Below are 2362 nucleotides of genomic sequence, written 5' to 3' on the forward strand. Positions count from 1 at the left end.
TCAAGGACTGGTCGGCTCGGAGTCAGTATAATGTGTCTGAGTGGGGTATTCATGCTTCACTGCGGCATGGTATCACAGTGGGCTAGCACTATAAAACCAGCTTCAGTCTGGGCTAGTACAAGCAGCCGCACATACACATACACACGCATGCACGTCGTCATATGAGCGAAATATTCTCAAGCACGACGTTAAACCCAATTCCACCACCACCACCCAAAGGAGATGCCAACATCAAATTGGAAAAGGAAAGACAGAAAACCTGTTTTTGTTTTCAGTGTGGAGCGCAAAAAATTAAAGGTCATCCATGTAAAGGAGGCAATTGAGAGATGTTGAGGATCTGTGCTATGATGATATCAGTCTTCCAAGTTCAGCACCTCCGAATACATCTCAGGCTGAGTTCACCAGCAATTAATTAATCAAAGACTTGAGTAGAGTAATGGCTCGGGAAGGTCAATACTAATTTCCAGTAACCTCAAAATCTACAGAGGGGCGGTGGGGTAGCCTAATGGTTAAAACGTTCGGGTTCCCGGGTTCGATTCCCCATATGGGTACAATGTGTGAAGTCCATTCTGGTGTCCCCCGTCGTGATATTGCTGGAATATTGCTAAAAGCGGCGTAAAACTAAACTCACTCACTCAAAATCTACAGAATAATTAGTCAGTGAGTGAGTGAGCTTTTAGCAATATTCTAGCAATATCACGGCGTGGGATACCAGAAATGGGCTTCACATGTGGGGAATTGAACCCGGGATTTCGGCGTGATGAGCGAACGCTTTAACAACTAGGCTACCCCACCGCCCCACGTACAATTAAGAGCCCAAATGAATTAATAGTAACTCCCACGCGCTAACCTATACTTAAAACGGTCATAGCGCTAAGATCGTTTTGTGCTTTTGAACCCGTGAAGGTCCGGGTTAGAATATTGATATTCAGTAACCCATGCTTGTCGTAAGAGGTGACTAACGGGATCGGGTGGTCAGGCTCGCTGACTTGGTTGACACATGTCATCGGTTCCCAATTGCGCAGACCGATGCTCATGTTGTTGATCACTGGATTGTCTGGTCCAGACTCTATTATTTACAGACCGCCGCCGTATAGCTGGAGTATTGCTGAGTGCGACGTAAAACCAAACTCACTCAGTCACTCACTCATAGTGCATGTGGGCCCAGCGTTTCAGCGTGTTTCAGTGTGTGAACAGGTGTGTGTGGCACTGTAACCACATACTAGTCTGTCCTTTTTCCACAGGTAGTGGTGATGAACCTGAAAATTGCAGGTTGCAGCCAGAACTGCGATCACATACACATTGATGGAAAGACATTGATGGGAGGACATTTATTACGAAACTGTTCGCTGCCACTGACAAATCTGAGTTATCCTTTATTCCTCGCATCTTTTGCACCTGTTGAAATCGTCTGCACATTTGTAAGGATCTGAAACAAAACAAGGCATGAAATAAACATTCTCGTCAGGATCACCTACATTCTTTCTATATAGGTAATCTGGACTAGTGACTGAAACCATGGGCAATAATTCATCATCACGAATTCCCAATTCCGAAAAATCCCACGTCACCCATCCGAAACATCTCTTTCTCTCAGGTCGGATCATCCGACAAACAAGAGTGAGTGAGTAAGTTATGGTTTTACGCCGCTTTTAGCAATAATCCAGCAATATCACGGCGGGGGGCACCAGAAATGGGCTTCACACTTTGTACCCATGTGGAGAATCGAATCGGGGTCTTCGGCGTGACGAGTGAACGCTTAAACCACTAGGCTATAATTCATATATTCAATGTAATGATCGGGGCCGATTTGACTAGCCTTGATAATTTGTTCAAGATAAAAGCATGTCAATGTGACATTGTTCATACCGTTATATTATTTATGCACCTGTGTCTCTGTTAGATATATGTCACGCCACACAGGTCACCAGTCACGTGTTGTCTCTGAGTAATCCTAAATGTTGAACTGGCTTCAAGCGTTATCAGCTACCATACTTGTGTTGCGCAATAACACAAAAACAAAAAATACACAGCCCCTTGAGCATGTGAGTGAGTGAGTTTAGTTTTACGTCGCACTCAGCAATATTTGATTGTGACATCGTGGTAACCGATGACGACGTGACAAGAGTTACTTCCGGTAAAGGAATGTTTTAGATGAAAACAACAATTGAATACCATATTTTTATGGCTTATTGACGATGAAGGGGATCGAACCCAAAACTTGTTATCCCGGGGCAGATTTCAGGATGTGTAATCAGACAGTATATGGGTCGACTAATTGGTTCAATTTGAATTCTCACCACTCTCCACAGCCATAAACTGTTCGCTCCTCTGACACTAGTTTGGCATGAAATGCATGTGG

The 2362-nt window shown here is 44.2% G+C and overlaps 1 long non-coding RNA gene across 1 annotated transcript; it reads right to left on the reverse strand.

The window, feature by feature from the left end:
• Positions 1–1316: 1316 nt before the first annotated feature.
• LOC124261455 lies at positions 1317–2362 on the reverse strand. The gene is made up of 2 exons (XR_006894328.1): positions 2301–2362; positions 1317–1429 (listed from the first exon to the last, which is right to left on the reverse strand). It is a non-coding gene; the product is annotated as an uncharacterized LOC124261455 (long non-coding RNA).

The sequence above is a fragment of the Haliotis rubra genome, unplaced genomic scaffold (assembly GCF_003918875.1).
Source record: "Haliotis rubra isolate DU_JTF1 unplaced genomic scaffold, ASM391887v1 Scf8, whole genome shotgun sequence".
NCBI lineage: Eukaryota > Metazoa > Mollusca > Gastropoda > Lepetellida > Haliotidae > Haliotis > Haliotis rubra.